Source organism: Taeniopygia guttata, chromosome 21 (genome assembly GCF_048771995.1).
Source record: "Taeniopygia guttata chromosome 21, bTaeGut7.mat, whole genome shotgun sequence".
NCBI classification, from domain to species: Eukaryota; Metazoa; Chordata; class Aves; order Passeriformes; family Estrildidae; genus Taeniopygia; species Taeniopygia guttata.
In genome coordinates, this window is record NC_133046.1 from 4819639 (window position 1) to 4842005 (window position 22367).

At 44.7% G+C, this 22367-nt stretch overlaps 1 protein-coding gene across 4 annotated transcripts in view; it reads right to left on the reverse strand.

Moving 5' to 3' along the window:
• The window catches only part of DISP3 (dispatched RND transporter family member 3), a 75143-nt gene that overhangs the window by 10411 nt on the left and 42365 nt on the right, over positions 1-22367 (reverse strand). The gene's annotated exons all lie outside the window — the stretch shown is intronic.

Here is a 22367-nt window from a genome sequence, read left to right on the forward strand (position 1 = left end):
TTGGCATGGAAAAACAAATCCTAGTTTTAGCCGAGAAGCTTCAAGGTAGGGAGAGAAACTAACACCAGCATACCTGGAAAAAGGAGAACACCTGTGCTGAAGTCACTGCCCCACTCCTATGGCAGAGTGAAACTAAAACACACCCTACTTTGCCAAATCATGACAATCCCCCTTTTTCTGGCAGTACTGAGAGCTCCACACTGCTCAGTAGGGAAGGAGTCTGCAACAGCTCAAAATGAAAGGCATCAAGAGAACTGGTGAACAATTTACTTGGAGAAAATACTTCCTACTTTCATACCAGGTTAAAATAAAAAAGTAAAATTAAATCCCGCCAAAGCCTGCAGCACCAGCATTGACAAACAAAGATGACTTAACAGAAAAAAACACGGGCAGGGAAAGCGATTTTCTTTGCCTGCATTGCCTGGGGAATTAAATCTTGTTTTTTTCCCTGTCACCACCAAGTGGAATAATCCAATATATTAAAGTTAATGTGCTTCTTGTATTTATTGCTGTGTATTTGACCTAACAGAATTTTATTCCTGCATCAAGAATAAAACCATTCTGGAAGGCAAACTGCAAAGCTCTAGATCAATTACTACCTTCTCCAACAGCTGAAAAGTGAGTTATTTCTTGTACGAGAGAAAAAAGAAAGTAGAAAATAATAATAAAAACAAAAAATCCTTTTCCCTGTGCAGCAAATTCTGCATTGCAGACCTGTTGAAGTTCAGCAATATTGAGTTTGGTTTCTGGGCAACTTTTTAAGAAATTAGGCAGCATTTCCCAATTGGCCTTGCCAATAGTTCGTGTCCCCCAGTGCACACAGCACTCGGTCACCCATGACCAGTGGGATGGGCAGAGCAGAGGGCACAGCCCAGCCACACTTCCCACTGTGCCTTAGGGACCACACTGGATTGGAACACTCAGCAGATGGACACAGACCTGTCCAAGGCAGATCCTGCTGTAAGCAAACACCCCCACGGGCACAGCACCATGAACCACAGCACCCGGGGATGACTCTCTGATCCAAAATCACTGAAATAAATATGAAAACACTCCTCCTTGTGCAGGCCTGCAGGATGCCAGCCTGTCTGGGAGGGGTCTGGACCAGCACACACCAGCTCACCCTTCTCTCTTACCACCGAGGCTCTGACACTCTGCCTGGGGGTGAAATGTAAATTTTAAGGCATTTAGAGATTTTAGAGGAGCTAAGATTTTAGTTAGAGATAAGCCTTACTAGAGTTAATTAAATCAAATGAGTAGGCCTTGATGAAGTTAAGAGTTAGCAGTTAACTAATAATTGCTTGTCAGCACAATGTTTAGATAGCTGGGTTTATAATGAAGAATACACAAACTGACAAACAGCTTTTAGGAACATAAGACAATTGTGGGCCTCCTCTGTTCTGAAACCAATTGAAGACAAGGAATGGGAGTTCTACCAAGAGTTCATTTGTCATATTTGCATTGAAAAGGTAGAAAGGTCAGAATGAGGAAGACTTCATTTACTTCCTCATTTTGGGACCCCTCCCCATTTCAAGGAACAAACCACACATGCTGAATGGCTTTTGAAATAATTAGCATACAAAGTGGGGAATGGGATGCACCAAAATGATGAATATGTATTTGTATTTTGGATATTCAATACTTGTATGGATAAAAGGGCTCTGTAATCACCTGGAAGCTGCGGTGTGGATTTGGGAGTGATCCCACACACAATAAACATTCACTTTCTAACTTTAAACTGTTAGAGAGTTTTTGTCCATCACAGTTGGATATTGGTACTAGATCAATATCCATATTTTTTTTAAGAAATCAGGGGGAGGGAGTTACCTGGGTCTGGGGATCCCCAGGGGCAACACAAGCTCCTGGATGACACCTCAGGGGCTGTGTACTGGAATTTCTGAGGTAAAACCCTTCAGATCAGCCTTTTTCAGGTAGACATCAAGGACAGCTTCAATACAAGAGCAGACACCATCAATCACATCTTGAGTCAATTGACTTAGAGTCCACTGAGGCATTTATTTGCCACCAGGAAATATTTTAACCACAGCTCTGAAGACTGTTTAATGACAGGGATGTTTCTTTACACTGATTTTCTTAGGAATTAATTCTAGCAGCTTCATTATAAAGAATAAATAACAAAGGTACATGACAAAGGACTCCTTGAAAGTCCAGGGGCCCAAACTTCCTCTGTTCCTAGAGAGACTCCAGGTTAAAAAAAAAAAAAAAAAGGAACGAAAAGAAAATATATAATGTTCCTGAAGAGATCGGTACATAATGAACAGGAAATCTTTTCCCCCTACACTGAGTCAGTGGAGCTCCATGAATAATTCACACTTGTTATGAGGTAAAAAATTAATGGAAATACCTCCTGCACCCTCCCCTGTGCCCCCACCACCTCACCCTCCAGGACTAGTGTAGCTGAGCATAGGATTTTCTCTCCTAGAAGTAAGTAAATAAATAACTACTATTAAAAATAATAATAAAAAAAGATGTTCTGTATGGTTTCCTTGCATGGCTCTTGCACGTCATTTCATTTTCAAGGTCTTGAATGCCCACTTACAAACACTGAAAGAACTCTGCCACCTGATCCTATCCAAATCAAGCACTGGAGGAAATAAATCTATTTAAAGGCATAGTCATGGAGTACAGTGAGAGGACTCAGGCAGATGACTGCCTGCTGACACCTTTCAGCTGCTCTCTCCAGGCCTTTCTGACCCGTGTGAGAGCTCCCACCCAGCCAGAAAAGTCTGAAAACTCCATATGGCTGAGCTGCACCACTCTGTGGCTCATTCTCAACAAATAACAAGCTACCAAAGATGAAGAAAAGGCTGAGGTACTTAATGCCCTCCCCTCATCCCTCTCTCCCCTTTCTTCTGGAACAGCTGCAGGCAAATTTGGCACACCATTTGCCCCAGATCAGGGAGCCAGGACAGGGAGCAGGCAATAGGGATGTTCTGGAGCCCAGCCCCTGTGCCATGGTGAGCATCAGCCTTTCAACACAAATGCTCAACTGTGCAAAGCAGCTTCCGCAGAGAAGGGGGAAATTAATTCCTCCCTGATTCCCCTCCTGAGCTCAGCTTATCCCTGAAGCATGAGATTAAATTACCCTTATCATTATGGTAGCTTGCCTTGCTAGAAATGTTATTAGCAGTGATGAAATTATCCAGATCTGTTTTACATTGGAAAGAAATGCAGGAGGCTCCTTACGACAGCTACAAGGAGCAGGCACTCTTCTTCAGGAGAAGGGGAAAGGCTCTTCTCCAAGTGCCATAACAGCCCCCAAAGGAAGGACCAGGACCACAAAAATGATAGAAAGGCTTGAGTTCCAAGCTCCCTGCCATGGCCAGGGACATCTTCCACTAGATCAGATTGCTCAGGGCCTCATTCAACCTGGTCATGAACATTTCCAGGGATGGGGCAGCCACAGCTTCTCTGGGCAACCTTTACCATGCCCTGAATAAAGAACTTTTTCCTAACATTTAATCTAAATATCTCTCCTATTTTAGTTTAAAAACTTTCCTCCTTGTCCTACACTATCTGCCCATGTATAAAGCCACTCTCCCTCCTTTTTTAGAAGCCCTTTTCAAGTTCTGGAAGGCTGCAATGACATCTCCCCAGAGCCTTCTCCTCAGCCTGCTCCCAATCACCTTCCAGACCCAACCCCTGCCTTAGGAGAGAGGTGACACATCCACTGTCATCTCCCACAGCAGAGCTCAAGGTGTTCACATGGAAGAAGAAAGAAAAGTCTGACTGACCGGGGGAACAGCAACAAAACCCAGCCCTCACTGCAAACACCTCCCTTTACAGCAAAAACTACAAACTGTGCTGAGTCTCAGCCTTCTCAAGTACCTCCTTCCTCAAAGACAGAAACAACACAGAGCCACGGGGCCAGTGGCACACATCAGACAGCAGGAGACTGCTGGGAGGTCTAAAATTGTCAGAATCTGTGGTATTGATGATTCCCAGATTGTAGAAAGTCTCTGTCTTTCTGCCCCTCTGCCAAAGCAGAAGCCATAATTCATCTGTGCTGTTTTCAAGGTTGTTTATTCTGTTTATCTCAATCACTACCTCAGACAAAGAAAACTCTGGATTCAGGTATTCCTGTCCCTCCTCAGAGCACTGGGACAACTTCTGCCAGCCCAGCATCCTCAGAAAGTCTTTACTACATGTCCCATGGAAAACTAGAAGTGCAAAACTGGTTAAAACTGCTTACTAGAGCAGCAAAGGGATTAGATAGTAAGAAATTTCAGATTTACATATACCAAACACCATTTCTTGTATCAATAACTGTTTTTTTTTGTTGTTTTATAATGGGAAGATGCACTTTTCAGAGTCTGATCTCAGCAGCATAGGTGGGTTATTCCTTAAGCTCTTGTAACCTCTACTGTGCATTGTATATAGTTAAATCACTTTTTATTATCACTTTTAAAAGAAGCCAAGCAACTCAAAGAACATCCTTCTATTAATCCTAAAAAATACCCTAAGGATTTTTCCATTCTGCACCTGAGCATGTATTTACATGATGGATTCATTACACCTCGCTGAGTGAAGGATGGTGCATTTTTAAGCACACTTATAAATATGTATTCATCTGATAGACTGGAGGAACTAATCTAGGTTTGAGAAGGTCCACAATGATGAATTTAAAAGCTCTTCCCTAATTGCCCCTAAGGGATAGGGTATGAATGGAAGAAAAGATGAGCATCTGGAGCTACAGGGAGATTGTACACATTAGTGATGCTTCAGAACTCAGCAGCTCAGTAGAAGAACCCAGTTTTCAGAGAGTGTGGAAAGAACTGCCTAAGTACAGGAAAATGGGAATCAGGCTGATAAACCTGGCACAGAGGCAATCCACACACATACAAGGATACAAATAATCCCAGTTTCCAAGGCTGTTCTCTCCCTTTCCTCAGCATCTCTGAGCAATGCCACCTTCTCTTAGAAAGGACAGGAAAAAAACCACAGCCCAGTTCTCCTGCTAAACAAGCCACATAATTAGCTATGCCACATAATTTGCTATATTTCTAGGTCTTCTTGTCCTAATTTGTTTTTATTAGAGCTTCTGCTGCTGGTAGGTGACAGCAGACTGAGCATGTGAGAAAGAAAAAAAAAACAGTTATACCTAAAAGTACTCCAAGTTTCTCCCACCACGGCCCCTTTTTGGAGGGGAGAGGAGATTTTGGCCCAGTTATCTCAGCTTTGAGTCCAAGGGCAGTTGCCCAGTTCTTCTCCTGTTTTTTTCAAGCACCTCTCTCACATCTCCCAGGCAGCTCAGCTAAAGGCAGACCAAGCAGGTCAGTGCCAGGAGAGCTGCAGAGTTGCATGGCTGCATGAGCAAAAGTGACTTATCTTTCAGATCAGAAGCTGATCAGAGTGATCCCTTTTCTCCTTGGAGCATACCCCTCTATCTGCCTCACCTGAGAGCAGCCAGGAGTTGGGGAAATACTCCTTACATGGGGCAGCTGTACCTCTGGTGTGCTTCATGCTCCCTGCACAGACAGCTAGACCCTTAGGATCATGCATTTAAAATTTTCTGCAGAAACTACATTACCCTTCCATTTGATTTGTGCTTTATATTTGTGCGCCTCAGTCAAACCCAGATTTTATTCCCTTCCTCATTTCCCTGAGATGCTGGAGTTTCTAATTAACCAGAAAGGCTTTTTATTCCTTAAAACTCTCCAGTTATGAATAATTATACTAGCTCATAAATGAAAATTGTCTTTCTGCTTAAATTCTGTAATTCTGGGGGGGTGCATGGGGAAAAAAGCAAGCATGAAGCAGTGGCCCTTAGATCATTTGCAACTTATTAATTTCAAGCAGAGCTCTTAGCTAGCTTATTAACACTGAGTATACTGCAGTGGAATTTAATGGCTAGGATATTAATTACCTTGCAGACTTTCACATATAGAAAATGGTTTATTTTTATTTTATGTTACAAAGCAGCTGTACCAAGGGAATCATTCACACTCTCAGATTTGGGCTGTGCAGATCTGGTTCTAGCAAGGATGAGATGGGTGCTCTGAGCCCTCAGCCTGGCACTGTGCCTATGCAGGATGCACTGTGACAGTGCCTTTGAAGGGTTGGGACCTGGTGCTTTTTCCCCAAATAGAGGCAGCCTGAAAGTAAGGTGCAGCTCCACTTTCCACAAATGAAGCTGGAAAGGGCATAAACCACACTTGGCATGTCTGTGGCAGTGCCTTCTACCCCTGGAATAGTCCCTCTGGACACAGAGGACACAGTCTCAAGCTACGTCAGGGAAGGTTTAGGTTGGATATTAGGAAAAAATTTTTCACTGAAAGAACAATAAAATACTGGAATTGTCTTCCTAGGGAGGTGGTGGAATCACCATCACTGGATATGTTTAAAAAAAGACTGGACTTGGCACTTGGTGCTATAGTCTAGTTGTGGTGTTAGGGCATAGGTTGGACTTGGTGATCTTAGAGGTCTCTTCCAACCTCATTATTCTGTGATTCTGTGAATCACTCCACAACAGATCTCTGTATATCCACAAAATGTTTTGGTACAGGAACAGCACAAACCTAAGCAGCTGCCTCCGACCTGTGCCAGGCCACCAGCTGCCCACTGGGACTGAGCCCTGTCCTGGCTTGTAAGATAAGCATGGATTCTATTGCCGTCTGTGGAGGTGGGGCAGTTTTCTTATCTCTCCCAAGAACAATGTCTCCCTCTGGGGAGATATCTTCTGTTAATGGGCCATTAATGACTCTCTGCATGACTGGGAAAGTTCCATCATCCCATGGTGAGATGCTCCACCCAGAGGGAGGAGCCAAGCAACCCTACCTGCATAAAATCAGCATTTTTTTGGGACAGCAGGGCAGCCCTTTGCTGAATTCCCAGAGGAGCAGCTTCTTCCCTGCTGGATTCCCAGAGGAAGATCAGGCCCAACTACTCTACCACCAAACCTTCAGAGAAAACTCCACCCTTCTCCAGATCCCCGCTCCAGCAGCATTTCATCTGCCACTCCAGGAGGAGCAGCCACCATTTAACTGGACTATTCCCAACACCCCGACTCCTCAGGGTGTCAGGTTTCTGACTCTATCACTAGGGTCTTTAGACTGGTGTCTGCATTGTTACTAGGACAGAAAGTCAAATGCATTGATGCTAATATATATATCCAGCCTCTAGTCTCTCAGATACTCCCCAGCTCCTTCAGCCCTGTGCAGTCCTTATATCTCCATTACTTATTTTGGGATGAGGAAGAACCCATGGCAAACAAAGCAAGATATTTGTCTTCATCATATTTTTCCTGTGAAAATGTAACTTCACCTAAGCCAAAGTCTCAGAGGTGAGTGAGGATTTTATTTTTACAAACCACAGATTTGTTAGAGGTGGAGATATGGCTAGATATCAAAGTTGTTCCGGTGAAAAGATTGTGTTCTGATTGTTATTGCACCAAAATTTCTCATCCCAGCTTTGCTAGTGTCCCTGACTATATGTGGCTCCCTCAAGCTCCTTTTCCCCAGCTTTGCTGGAGCTTGCCCCTCTCAGGCTCTGGGTCACATCAGCCTTTGTCTGACCAGCCCACATTTGTATTCAGGGGGTTGGGGACAAGTCAGGGAACCAAGGGAAACACAACACATCCCACAGTACTGCCCTCATCCTCCTCCGTGCAGCTGGCTGGGAGATGAGGTGACTATTATCTTGATATAATGATGGTTCATTAATTCCTCTAGGCAGATGTTCCCCAGCAAGGACAGCCCAAAGGTCAAAGTACTTTTTGCACCGAAATCAAAGCAAGATCATGTGGCTGAGTCTTCTCCAGTTTTAATAGCTGCTCATAGGGTATTTCAGGAGTCTCTCGTTTGGTGACAGCTGGAATTATGGGCATGCCTAATAAAAGGACCTTTTAATGATGCAGATAGATGCACTAATCTGTTTTAATGGCTTTTCCAGCAAAGCCTTTGACACATTTTCATTACGGCAATGCTTTAATGCAGAAAGCATCCATACAATTAGGATAAAGTTTTCAAGATCTCCTCCTTATTAACGTTTCTTTTAATTTCAACACATTTTCAACTCGCACAGAAGGACCAGCTTTAAAAAGCTGCTTTGTACAGCCCAAACTCCCAGTGGTAGCAGCAGCAGGGCTGAAATACTGCCAGTCCCAGGGAGGGAGTACCAGCAGCCCCTACAAGCAGGAGGAGCAGTGTGACAGGATGGAGCTCCAGGGAAGTTTATTTAAGGCTGTGATCAGGCCGTCTCAGAGGGCAGGTTTATTCTCAATGGGAAAAACAAGGAAACCCCTTTGCCTCTTCATTTCACACTGATGGTGTGAATTCATTTTGTATTGGCTTGAAATTATATTTCAATGGGAGATGACTGCCAGCAGAGGGGGGTCATGGGTTTTCCATCTGCCCTGCTGAGAAGAAAGGACACTTGTGAAAGACAGAGCTGGCAGCAACCCACTGTCAGCAACTGCTGCTGCAGGACCAGGACAAGCTGGCAACATTTCAGCTTGCCTGGAGCAATGGAGACTTCTTCCCTCAGCAGCACAATGACAGCGTGGAAAATAGGACAGAGCCCCAAGTCAGAGGGAAATATCCCCGATGAGGAGAAACAAGCCACAGCTCCCTATCCAGGTGATATAACAAGGGCAACATGCTCTTATGCTGAGAATCTCAATGCTTCAAACCCATTTGGCTCTGATGGGAGATGGAGAAGTGTGGTTTCCTGGACACCCCCACACTCTGGAGCCTGATGTAGTCTTAGGTTTCCACAGACTTCACTGGCTTGGCAGGAGACCCACCGTTGCAAAATAACTACTGACTCTGCAGAACTTTGTCCTGCCTCCAAGTACAAATCAATCCCAACCTGAACAGCATTTCTACCAGAACTGAGATACAATTGGACAGGTCAGAACCATCACACAGGAAATACACTGAATTCTGACCAACCTGTAGATAAGACAAGTGTCTCACAGTGCACAATGCTTCTGGAAAATGTGAGCAAGGGAGAAATTTCACTTATCCTTCCATGTCTTACAACTCCCCATTGTGCTTATAGCTGCACCCTCTGTAAGTGGTGACCTTTCCTCAGAAGAAAGGAGAGTTCTTCCTTCACCTTTGGGGGTGCATGGCAGCATTGCTGTTACTCACTGAGGGCATCTTTGCCCCAGCCTCCCACCAGCAGGGCAGAGCATTCTGACCTGCAGTATCTGCAATTTCCTGGCAGAAAACAGCTGTTAGAGTGTTAATTAGTTGCTGCCAAACATTATTCAGCGTGCAGCATGACAGTGGGATGTAGGTATGGAGCCAGCAGCACGTCTGCTGAGGCAGGGGCAGAATCCCAACCTGGAGTCTCACTCTTTTCCCCATCACTGCTCAGCTCCCTCACAAACAGCAGTGTCAGGGCAGGGCTTTCTCTCCAAACATCAGCTGATCAGAGGGCACTGCAGGAACAAGCTGATCAGGGTATCCCAGGTTAATGGGGAATCTGTCACTTGAAATGTCACCAGTGATGTTGCAATGATTAAATTCCAGCCTGAAGTCCCCAGCTCATTTTTTTTACTGATTAAATCAAGTGCATTATATTGACAGAGTTTCTGTAAATCATGCCAAGGCACAGAGAAATCAATTCATTATTAGACTAGCCAGGCCACAAAGGCAAATGTGAACATAAGATTCCAAATAAAACCCAAGAAATCTGGTGGTTTTCCTGCCATAATTCAATCCTACCCTTCACATCTTACCTCTACCCTCAAAAGTCTGATGGATGCTATGACTGACAGGCACCAAGGAAATGAGACACATCAAGTCAGCTCCATCCCTACCCACTATCCCCATTGTGCCACCTCTCAAAACTGCCAGGGCTCTGCTCTCTGCACCCTCTCTCTAGACAGTGCCCACAAATCCTCTTGCCCAAGCTGGGAAGGGCTGGGAATACAGCAACTGTATTGTGTATTGGTTTTCCTGGGGTTTACTTCTCTCTCTCTTAGTATTTTTTTTCTCTTTCCACTTCAATTATTATGGTATTTTGCCTTATTTCAATTATTAATCTGTTCTTATCTCAACCTACAGGTTTTACCTTTTCCAATTTTTCCCCCATCCCACTGAGGGGATGATGCCACAGTGAGTGGCTGTGTGGAGCTTAGGTGCCAGCTGGGGTTAAACTATGGCAGCATCCTATTGATAAAGAGGGAAAGAGCTGAGACAGAATGAGCCAACTCTACAGCTCATCAGCCCAAGCTGGGCAAATATCCCTTTTCCTTAGACATGGTATTTAGTGCCCAGCTGCAGGTAACCAGTGGAGCAACTACCACATGCTCTAAGCCCCTGCATCTTCTGACAAGGGCTGAGGTGTCTAAAGGCTCACTACTGCCATTTCTATGCCACCTCCATCTCCTCTAGAAACGGCATCACTCAGAATGAGCATTTCTGGAGTATGGGGCTGGACTAACTAGCCAGGCATTTCTCATGCTAAATGGGACAGAAAAACAAAACCTCTCAGGAGGGACACATAGCAACAACCTTCTGAGGCAGTCTGCAAAAACATGGAGGGACACAGCTACACGGCTGTGCACAGGAACAATCTATGCACCTGCCCCACAGTCTTTTCTTTAAAAAAGAAAAAAAAAAAAAGAAATTACTGTTATCCAACATACCATGATAGCAAAATCAATTCCTTTGCACCAAATTACCTGTATTTAAATAGATTTATTTTATGCCACTTGCCAGAAAAATGCATGTTCTATTGACAGTAAAGCAATGCTCTTTGCTGCTTTTTAAAGGAAAGGGAGGTTTTCACAATGTGTTACCAGCAGGGAAGATATTGGAGGGGTTCTTATTTTCTACTTAGTACACTCAGTAATAGGACTGCTTATGGAGCTTCAAAAGAAGCAGAGTTTTTACAGTTAAGAGGTACATGGAGCTCTGCAACATTGGACAGCCACCCCAACCCTACTTGCACATCCTACCAAACTGAGCAAAGCTTGCTCCTTGACTTCCCTGAAGTGTCTGGGAGCACTGAGCTCTGGGGAAAATGGGCAGGAAAGAAATGCTTGCCTGCAGCACTGTCAGTGACTGAGACCTGCGCTCCCTGGCTCCAGAGACACAGCAGCCCCTACATCCATGTCAGCCAGGGTTACAGTCACCCTTTGGAGGACAGTGGCCAAGATGAAGTACCAAGAAGTTTCCTATCACCATCCCAGTAGCAGTTGCCTCTGGGCAGTTTTCCTTATCTCCTGTTAATGGGCCCATCAATGTCTTGCCACATAACTCAGAGATAAACTCTCCAGGAGCCAGTTCTGTTTAAAGGTGATTAAGGACACACCTCCTGACTCAGAATAACACCAGCCCGTTTTGAGATGCTCTGCCCAGGAGGAGGAGCTGGGCATTCCCACCTGGATAAACCCAGGGATTTCTAGGCAGGGAGGCAGCCTTTCCACAGGTTTTCCAGAAGACACAGCAACCACATCTGCCATCCCAAGAGGACGGCAGCCACTCCAATTTGGACTGCTACCAGCACGCTGGCCAGAGGGGTGTCAGGTTGTATTCTGACTTTGTCAGTGGTCTTCCTTTTGTATCATTGCATGTATTTTTGTCTTTTTTTTCCCCTTTTCCCAATAAATTGTATTTCTGACTTGGAGTCTCTCACTGGTTTTGCTTTCAAACCAGAACAGACAGTGAGGAGCTCAGGCTTCTTCTCATTGACAGAGCTTCTCCTCATGGTTTCCTCATCCCCTTCACTGCTCTCCCAGACACAGAACAAACGAAGAGATGCTCTTTGGCAGGGACACTGCCATACAAGCCCTGGAGCCAGTCTGAGGGATTGTTATTGAATCCCTGTACCATTAACTGCTTGTTAATGGGTGGAAGGAGCATTTGCAGCAATAACCTCTATTCATCATCTCCTGCTCAACTGAAGGCTGAGCCAGGAGTGCTCAGCAGCACTCTAGAGTCTTTCTTCTGCCAGGATCCAACCAGGCAGGGCCTCCACCAAACATTATTGATGATATAACACCCCATGACACCCCAAAGAGCCAAGCTGCAGGGACCTAAGGGAGAGCCTACTCAACCCATCACATTTCTCAGCACAGCCACTCTGCCCAGGACTGGTACCAATCCAGAGACTCAGAAATCCTCCCTGGGATCAGCAAGGCAGCAGAGAAGGAAGCAGAGGAGACCATAACCTTGAAAGGAAAAGCCAAAATTTAACTAGGCTCCTACCCTGAGCCTACCAGGAGCATGGAGGAAACAGGCAGATGATCAATTTACTCTAGCAGGATGTGTATCACTGTTTTTCCCAATTAAACTCCAGTTAAACACAGAGGAATCAGAGAGCCTAACTAAGAAAAATGCTAGGACACAAATTCAGTTAGGGCCAAGACAAGAGTACTTAAGTATCCAGAAATAAACATGTCTGACACCTGGATAGACAATTTGCACTTTCCAAACCATTGTTCACAAGAGCAAGTACTGAGCACTTGGCCACCCCATTCCTCCCTGCACTGAGGAAGTGCAAGCCAGGCAATTCCCTGCCCATCAGCCCGGAGGTTTCCTCCCCAGTGAAGACACAAGAAGGTCAAACCAGACCACAGGAAGAGGGAGGTTTGAAACCTGGGCAACAGCACCTGAGCAAGTCACACATATTGCCCCAAAACATCCATTAGCCACTGCCCCAGGTATCAGTACACCAGCAGAGACAGACTGAGCAGTGCAGACATGGAGACAAGGAAGAACAGACTGACTGCAGTCACCCTGAGCTACTAACAGCCCCTCAGGTTTCCTAGCAGAGCTGCAGGAGTACTGGCTTACTTCACAGAGACAGTGAGGCAGATGCAAGAAAGCTTTTTCCAGTCCTGTAAACACTGACTTCCAAAACATGCCCTTGATTGCCCAGGCTGAGTAGGGTGGGAAAATATTGTGTCCAAGAACATCTCAGAAGAAGAGGCAAACAGGTTTATGTCATCCAGCTCTCACAACCTGCCAGGGAAGTTCACTAAAGGCAGCAGGCAGTAACTCAGCCCAGCAAACAGCAGCAATGTCATACTGCTGATCTCAGGCTGGGCAAGGCAGAAAATCAATGAGGTGCTTGGGATTTGTGTCAGCAACAGGGAAAGCATCGAAGACAAACACAATGGATTTTTACTTTTTTTTTACAGCTATTTTCTCAAATTGAGCTGAGACAATGCTCAGTGTATATCCCACCCAGAAACCAGCCTGAAGATTGAAATACCCCTTCATTGCTCCAAATTCCTCCTCCTGCTGTTTCTAGTGCATGGCAGTGTCTGGTCTTTTGTGAATTTCCTTAACAAGTCTCCTCTCCAGCACACAGAAGAGCTGCTCTTCAACTGGACAGTAACAGGGCAAATTGCAGGGCCCATAGGTCCCAGCAGCCTAGAGGGCAGCAGAGAAAAAACACCAATCACTCCACTGGCAGGTATAAAGAACTAATCCTGAAAAAAATCGGTTTTCCATAATATTGTGCATTCTTGTCCAGATTGCAAGGCAAGATGTACTCCATTTGCCATCTGTTTGGCAGTTGTCTTAAGTGGGCAGTTGTCCTTATCTCTTTCACAACCAATTATCTGCTGATAACGGGCTATTGAATGTCACTGCATGACTGATAAGAACTGGAACATCCCATTGTGAGATGCTCTGCCCAGAGGGAGGAGCCAAGAATTCCTACCTGGATATAATCTGGGATTTTGGGACCCCAGACTCAGGCTTTTCCACTGGATTTCCAGGAGGGCTACAGCCATTCTAATTTGGACTTCTACCAACACCCTGACCAAAGAGGGTGTCAGGTTGTATTCTGACTCCGTCAGTGGTTTTTCTGTTGTATTATTGTGTGCATTTTGTTTTCTTTTCCCCTTTTCCTAATAAATTGTATTTCTGACTTGGAGGCTGTCACTGATTTTGCTTTCAAACCAGAACAATTCTGCAAAAGGAAAATGGAAGAGGCTGGATGGGGCTCAGATTGCACACAGAAATCGTGGTATACTGTCAATCACAAAGCACATCTTGTCTGCAAGGAGCTGATCTGTGAGCTTGGCCATACAGGATCCCTGGACCTACTAGACAAAGCCAGCCCTCATCCAGATGAAGGGACACCACAGGACCCTGGGACCTGGCTGGCTGGAACAGAGCACTGGTTTGTCTTCTCCAGCACCAGCACTAGCCAAAAACAAGAGCAAAGAAGAAAAAACTGCAGCTAGAAATAGCTGATGTAAGGATTATCCCTCACTGAGGACCATTTCACCCTAACCTCATTAAAAGGGGATTGGTATTTATAATAATCCCAAATTTTGTTTTGTTTCCAACATTTATTTTTACAGCCTTTCTCTCAGCACTTCAACCACACACCCACACACCATAAGGGGCACTACACATCTCTGATTTGCTGTGATGTATTTCAGGGGCAAGTTGCACAGGATAACTTGTCCTTTGACATTGACACAAGAGGTGTGGTAGGGAGGAAAGAGAAAAAGTATTTCCTTCTTGTCACAGTTGAATCACCACCAGCAGCTGTGGGATTAAAAAGCCTGGCTCCCCCCTCTCCCTGAATACAGGGTCAGGTCCCTTGGTCCTGTAAGCAAACAGTTGAGCCATGGACCTGACAATTAACATGCGAGACAGGAGAGAACCAGGGTTCATTTTCAACTTGTCAGGGCTCACAAAATAAATTACAGAATAAAATCCCAGAATGACAAAATAATGAGCAATTCATTTGAAATGTAAAATAAATAGGTAAATCTCTAGTGAGCTGGCAGAATAAATGGGATTCAGCTGACATTTGGTGATTAAATTAAAGAGTAATGACCTCATGAATAATGGGCTGCAGGATTGAATTCAGAGGGCAATATTTTCTTAAGTGGGGGCAGAGGAGCAGCACATCCTGAAAGAGCCAAGCTACATTTTTTTTGCATTATTATCAATGCTCTGCACAAACTCCCCACTCCTGAAAAGCTGCAATGTCTGAGGACACAGCCTTCCTCCTCTGCAAAGGCTCACCACAGCCCTCTCATCCCAAGGTCTTCAAGCCTGGAGATCCCCAGCTCCAAAGGGGATCCCTCCTCTCCCAGCAGACATCTGCAGTGTTAGCTCAGGGCATGAATAAGAGCACAAATCCTACTGCTCCCTTTGGAGTGGGGAAAAAGTTAAACCCAGCAGTGATTAAAAATCACTGAGGTATGCATCCTTCCTAGCAAAGCTCAGAGACCTAATTTCACATTTTTTGTGCCCCAGGCACCTGGGCACACACTGTCCTCTCTCATGTCCATCCACATCAAACACAGGGCCAGCTTTCCCCTCCCTGCCCTTCCCTCAGCTGCTGGTATTATGTTGGTATTATTAGAGGATTATGTTATCAGGGCTTCTATGCTAATGTCAGCTGCTGTTTCTTGACCTGCAGTTCTGAGCTTGGTCTTTTGAGCTGTCACTGACCTCAGCTGTTATTTTGAGCCTTCCCCAATCTGCTGCTGGCCACCCTTTTCTCTAAAAATTCAGGATCTCCAAGGATATAGGGCCAATCTCTTCTTTCTCAGCCAAAACCTTGGCAGCCTAGGGAAGGACTTGATTCAATGAGTTAATTTCTTGTTTTTTTTTTTAACTTAGTAATTGACCAAGAAGGAGGTGAAAAGGGAAATTTCATCTTGGTTCAAGTCCAGAAAATCCTGGTTTGTATCAAACAGAACAAAAATAATGACTTTGTTTTAAAACATAATTAAACTTTTCAGAAAAACACAAATTCTGAAATGTAAACTATTTATCTTTCTCTCTTACTTCACCCTCCTGTCATCAACTTTGGCTCAAAACTTCATTTTGCAGGTATGCTTGAAAAAGGTCTTTTTTCCTCAGACTGAGATATACAATATTGAGAGACAGAGGTCATTCCAAGATGGGAAATGAGAATAATTGATTCATCAAGATAACATCAGTGCAACCAGTGTGGTAAGTATTGCCATAGTTTTGCTTAACCTACTCACAGAACATAGACAATTTGGTTAAGAACAGTTCCCTTTACTAGTGCAGAACAAACTTTCTGGCCTAGTAACTTCCCCCCCATACAAATAAAAGCTAAGGAGAAGTGTTGCCACAGGCCAATAGACTGAGAGCAGAGAAATAAATCAAGACCTACAGAGATATAAAACCTAATAATTCTATTAAGACCAAGTTAAGACAATTAAATACTGGTGAGACATCAGAAAGCTAAATAGCCTGAAGCAGTTGATTTTATAAATTAACCAATTCATTTAAATCTATGCCCTCATAAATTGCATTTAGTTCTTGCTACACATCTCAAGCTCCAAACCTTTCCCACTGAAAGTCACAGTCCCACTCATTCCCTGCCAAGAGAGTCACTGGGGGAGAAGTGCTGCTCTCAGTTACCCTTCACCTCGGGTCAGTAAGGAGTGAGCATGGTTGAGGAGCCTCAAAAGGTATTTTTCCACATACCTACCTAGCACACAGCCTCTGGACCTGCCAGGAACTGGAGATCAGCTCTCCCAGTTCAGATCCAGACCACTACCACTGCTGGTGAGTGTGCCCACAGCCCATTTCACCCTGCAAGCCAAATGCCTTCAGAACAACCAGCAAAGGCAGCTGCCTTGGCTCTCAGCACCCTGTGGGCATTCCCCTCCTCCAACACAAGGACCAGAGCCATCAGAAAAGACAGTAACTTACACGAGCAGCAGTCATAAAACAGCTGAAGAGGATTTAACTACACAGCTCTTCAGAAAGCAAAACCCCAGCAATACACTTGAAAAGCCTGAAAATCATACAGCTGATCCCAGCACAGCTTCTGTGCACTCTGGGTAATGCCACGGCTGTTGCCTTGTACATGTCTCAGAAAAGCTAAACCCCAGTCACAGTGCACTGTAAAATAAAATAATAAAAAACACCATATGGCTGAATTCCTGTACACCACCTCCTGATGCTTCTGCTGAGAGACCAAATTTCTACTGACTCTGTTCCAATTCACAATATCCTGGAAGAACAGGACAAGTAATACAAGTGAAAAATGTGACACAACTTACCCTCTCCTAACCTCTCTCTCCCTCCCAACTTCCCTCCCATTGCTCCTTTTTCAGTATCCTACTCTCTCCCTGACTATCCACATCCTCCTTCTTGCTTGTTTTTCCAAGTCTGTAGTTTTATCTGCACAGATTTAGGGATTAAGAACCCTGGCAAAGAACAGCTCTCCTTGAGACATGAATAGAATGTCTGGAAAGGGATGATTTGGGTGGGGAGGCTTGGGAAGGGAATGTTTGGGTGGGGATGGTTTGGGAAGGAATGATTTGGGAGGGGATGATCTCAGAAGAAATGCTTTGTGAAGGGAGGATTTGGGAAAAGAAGGTTTGTGAGAAGTTTTGTGAGGGGAAGATTTTGGAAAGGATGATTTGACCACCTTGCTGGCTTTGGTTATATTCACCCACACACTGCCTGCAAAGCATGGTGCTCTACTTGAAAACTTTTGCCAAGAAATCAAAATAGGATACAGCTGAGATTTCAGCTGCAGAGGTACAACAGGGAAGTCTGAGGGGCCCCAATACAACAGCAAGAGGAACTATACACAAACTTAGCTGAGCACACTAAGACCAGGAATAAAAACCGACTGTCTTGGGGTGGTTTTGATGGTACTCTATTCCCTAATCATCTGCTTGGTGCCCAGAAATGGCTGCTCCAAGGTGAATGTGCAGGAGGGGCAGGGGGCCTTGGGGGCTCCTGCTTGGGCTCTGTTCAAAGATTCTCCCTGGAGCGTGATGGCTCCGGTGCATCAGATGTTATTCTTGCTTCTGCAAGATTATTTTTTTGCTAGTTAAACAAGAAGTTTCAGTTTTTTCCTTTCCCTGGTCTGGGGGCTGCACCAGCCATCCTTTCAGCGGCTTCTGTTTTGTTTTCTCTTGAAGAGTTTGGCTTGGTTTTTTAGTCCAAAGTTGGGTGGTCACCTGAGACATTAATTTTGAAGAATTAAGGATTTTAAGAAAGTTAAGATGATAGTTAAATTAGATGTTGCCGAGTTAGCAGAAGTAGATATATAGGCTTTGTCCATAGTTAACAGTAGCCGGATCTATTAACTCATTGCTTGTCAACTTTATGTTTGGGTAGCTGTGCTTATCATGAGAAACAGAATGTGATAAACAGATTTCAGGGACACAAAAACAGTTGCAGACTTCCCATACTTGAGGAATCCACTGAACACAGGAAAACCACAAGGATTCATTTGTCACGTATGCATGAGAAAGGCAGAAAGGTCAGAACGAGGAAGACTTATTTTACTTCTTCTTTTGGAGACTCTTCCCCAAAATGGATCACTGACTCATTTCAGGCAACAGAACTACGAATGCTTAATGGCTTTTTTGCCAATTAGCATATGGAGTACAGCAGAGGAGGTGACAGGGATATGAATATGTATTCGTATTTTGTGTATTCAAGACTTCTGTAAATAAAAGGGCTTTGTAACACCTGTGATTTTCACAGTGCACATTAGGGAGTCATCCCACATACTGCCCAGCCATTGCAATAAACACACACTTTCTAACTTTAAACTGTTAGAGAGTTTTTGTTTGTCTCAGTTGGATGTCATTATTAGATCGATATTCATATTTTAGTAAATCACACCAAGGTGGTCGATCCAGAACCTGTGGGTCAGAAAAGGGGAGATTACTGAAGCCCTTCATTTTTAGAGAAAACATTCATTACAGTGTTTTCTCCTAAATTTGTCTCTAAACTGAGACAGTGGCTCCTTTAAATAATGGTGTGCATTGGAGTGGATGAAGCTCTTTCTCTCCTTTGGGTCATTCTGACTGACTGCCAAGAGCCAGCATTCCAATTTTTGCACTAACACATGCTCTAGCCTGGCAATCACAGCATAGCACACCAGTTGAAGCCTTTGCCTCCTTCTCTCCGTGCCAGAGCAACCCTTGATTCAGCAGCAGAACTGAGGTGCTCCAGTTCAGCCCCTCCAAGAGGAAATCAGGCCCCAGGTCCTCCAGCAGCAGAGCCAAGCCTGCACTGGGAAAGCACTGCTGTGCTCCACTGTTGTTCTCATCCCTCTTTGCTCCTGCTCCCCCTGAAGCTGGATCAGACCCCAGCAGCAGCAGGGAGACAGCACTGCCCCTCCTGGGGAGCTCTCCCCACCATCAGCTCTGCCAGGGCTGGCAGCCAAGTGGGCACTCCATGCAAGCCTCCACACACTGAAGGGAAAAGGCACATTGTTTACATGGAAGCCTGGCTCAACCCTTGCTTTTAAAATTCTTGTGCTCGCTTCTCCCCTTTAAACAAGTAGTGTTACAATAGGAGTCCCTCAGGTGATAAGAAGCTGATAAAGCTGATTGTGTGCTTAAAGTCTGATTCCCACTTGGCATGGTATCAGATCTTAGACCAGCTGTACAGCAACACTCACTGTAGCACTAGACACATGCCAGCCTTGGCAGTTACACCAAAGCTCCTCTCAGCATCCAAGTCCTTTTCTGGAGCTGGACTTGGGAAAAGCTAGCACTCTCTGTACAGCTCCCAGTGCTGTCTCCATGCACTGGAGGAAAAACTTCCCTGTCCTTACATGCTTCACTTCAGCACTGCGAGGAGACAAAAGCATTTTGATTACAAAGAGCATTTTCAAAGCTCAAAGCACAGTTATGACTTGTAATTACAGTGCCCCAGTGCAGCATAAGGACATCCTCTCAAGTAAGTCTAACCAGTTAAAGTGTTGTTTTTAGATATATCTCTTACCTTACCAAATAAGGACCTTTAAAAGCTGTTATTTGCTGAATTCTGCATTAGCACATAATCTTCTGAAGTCTCCTTACAGCCTCCTGGAGCAAAACAAAGCCCAGTCCAAACAGTGTCTCATGATGTACCACAAACAACCTTTCCACTTATTATATTGCAGGTTTACATTCTGCACATTCAGCAGAAACTGTGCTTGCTGTAAAGGTTAGTTATTAAAATACACATACATTGGCTCTTTAGAGCCCCAAGAACTACAGCCTTGACAATTTACATGCACAGATTCTCATCTCTGCTACACCCACACCTCGCTGTTGCTACCATAAATTTTAGTGAAAAGCTTTCCAGGTTTGTCCTGGTGCAATGAAGATCAAGCCCTGGGTGTGAAGAGAGATGGAACAGATGCAGGGTTTTTATTTATAAAGCCTCCCACTCTCTGCCTCCTGGCAAATCACATATCCTGCCAAGTCAGTACACACTGAAACCAAAATTAAAATACAATAAACTATCATAAGAAAAAAGGGCTGAAAACTCACCCGGATAATGTTTCCACAGATGAAGACAGTTGAGTATAGAAGATCCAATTAGGAATAGAGAGAAGGGCTCAGCAATTGGCCTTTTTAAAAGGCTACATTTGCATGCAGAACACAGTACTGGCAGGGTGGAGAGCAGTGTGTGAGAGTGGGACTGTCACCACAAGAACCGGCAGGTTTTGGCTGACCTACAAGTGTTAGGGTCTGAATGTAGGGAGCTGAAACATAACTAGGGTCATTCCAGCAGTGGAAACCACAACAACTCCCAGGCAAATGTGGGGGGTGCTGCTTCACCACCAATTTGCCCATGTGCAGGATGAGGCCACTGAAGATCAGGGCTCTGAGCCAAGTCTCCAGAGCAGCTCATTTCTGGCTCTTCCATCAATCTTCAGGACAGGCTCAAGATAGATGGAGAGCAGAAACCTTCTCATGGTACCTCCTAATGGTGACAAATGCCACACAACAGCATCTTGGTAAACAAAACAGACTCTGCCCAGCACCTCACTTCCCCTGCAGAATGATCTGGGTACCTCTGTCCCCTGCCAGTCACATCCACTTGGAGTGTAATCCTTCAAACCAACTGCACCCTTCCCCTTCACAAGGGCAGTGGGTGGCACAGGGGAGTCCTGATCTCAGCCAGGCCAGATGAGTCTCCAGAAAAGGTAATAACACTGTAATCACAAGGCACATTACTCTATCAGCAGGTGAAATCCCACATTAAAAAAAAAACAACCAAAAAAACAACCTTTTGCAGATCACACTTGCCCAGAATCACATCAGGGGAATGTGAGTGCCCTTGAAAAGTCTGATCAACCTCACATTGCTCTGGAAGGCTATTCCCCACCCAAGATAAATAACCCTCTGCTCAGCAGGGCATCAGAGTGCTTACAGATTTTTTTTTTCCCCCAAAAGAATATCTCCTCCATAAAACAACAATTAGCTGCACTCTAAATTTATGAGTGTAATTTGCAATGCTGTTAAAGCATGGGCAGCCGTGGCTTTCATGCCATGGTAATTGCACTGCTGTGAAGGAGCCTGAATAAGGCACACTGCTGGCTTTTGGGGATTGCTGGAAAAATGAGAGGCTGTTGTTATCCATGGAAGAGAACTGCTGCCACCTTCGCAGGGATATAGGGCACACACTGGTACCATTATCACCTGAAATGATGCAGTGACCACCCCAAAAACATTTTATTAGATTCCCACTACAGAGAGTGGTGGGAAGGATTATATTGTGAGTTTTGACTCAGATTATTCAGATTATTCAGCTTGGTTGCATCAGCAAGAACCAGATGAGGCAAAGAGGACCAAGGAAAGCTGGAAGCTAAGCTTTTCAGAAAGGCAATAGTAATGAAAAGGCTTTGCATAATTTAGACATGAAGGAAAAAACATTAGGAGTGGTGTCTCCTCTGTCAAGCTACTTTCCTAAGCAAAAAACACCAGTTTGGTAAATTAGCTTATGAGAGAAACTTCTTCAGGGAAAACATAGGTATTAACAGCTGAGCCTGGGTGGAGTTTTCATATAGCCAAGGTCACAGAATCACTAGGTTGGAAGAGACCTTTAAGGTCATTGAATCCAACTCATGCCCTAACATCTCAACTAAACCATGGCACTGAGTGCCACATCCAGTCTTTGTTTAAACACATCCAGGGATGGTGACTCCACCACCTCCCCAGGCAGACCATTCCAGTACTTATCACTCTTTCCTAATATACAACCTGTATTTCCCTCACATTTTAAGATCCCTAGTGAAAGTCAATTCATCCACATATCCAGCCACTCGGCACTAGACATGCCAACTAACCAGCAGTCTCCTCAAACAGGGGTTAAAATGGGCACAAGCACAAAGTTTCCTTTTAATTTCCCCCCTGTTCCTCCAAGTCTCCCAGCCATGGCAGCAGGACTGGACTTTTTGAGGTGACCACATAGTGCTCAAGGCCAGCTCAGGGTTCCAGCAGATTGGCTCAGCACTGGCAGATGAAACAGGCAGTTCCAACTTTTTAGCTGGAGAGCCTGCAAAGCCAAGAAGCTGTTTTCAAAAGGATGGCTTTCTAGTTCATGGATGCATTTTACCTGAATGTTAAATGACAATTGCTTGCAAAACAATACTGTAGCCTAAAAGATTATTGAATAAAATAATGACAGTTG